Here is a 360-nt window from a genome sequence, read left to right as displayed (position 1 = left end):
GTTTATCTGAGGTAATGTGGGAAAGGGATACCTCGGATAAGCGAAAACTCGGATAACACGGAATAAATAAAAAAACTCGAAAACTTCCCTTATTTTTGGTATATTTAAAATGGTATTTTCAAGAGAATTTAACCACATTAACATATGAAAATGAAAAATTAACGAACGTGGATTAATTTTTCGCGTAACAAGCATTATGTACATACTTACATATGTATTACAAACGTGGTTTAAGAAAGTCAGTGATAGAGCACTGCTTCAACCTGCTCATTCGTTTCATAGCAGCGAAGCGTCATCCGTTTCATCCGAGTTTTTCCGTATTATCCGAGCGCACAGCTCGGTTAACGCGGAGTGCTCGGA

General features: G+C 37.5%; 1 protein-coding gene across 2 annotated transcripts in view; it reads right to left on the bottom strand.

The window, feature by feature from the left end:
* Positions 1-360, bottom strand: part of LOC105448519 (histone-lysine N-methyltransferase eggless) — a 43,958-nt gene that overhangs the window by 36,015 nt on the left and 7,583 nt on the right. The window lies entirely within an intron of this gene.

The sequence above is a fragment of the Wasmannia auropunctata genome, unplaced genomic scaffold (assembly GCF_000956235.1).
Source record: "Wasmannia auropunctata unplaced genomic scaffold, wasmannia.A_1.0 LD336085.1, whole genome shotgun sequence".
Taxonomy (NCBI): Eukaryota; Metazoa; Arthropoda; class Insecta; order Hymenoptera; family Formicidae; genus Wasmannia; species Wasmannia auropunctata.
This window is presented reverse-complemented; position numbering and strand designations above follow the sequence as displayed.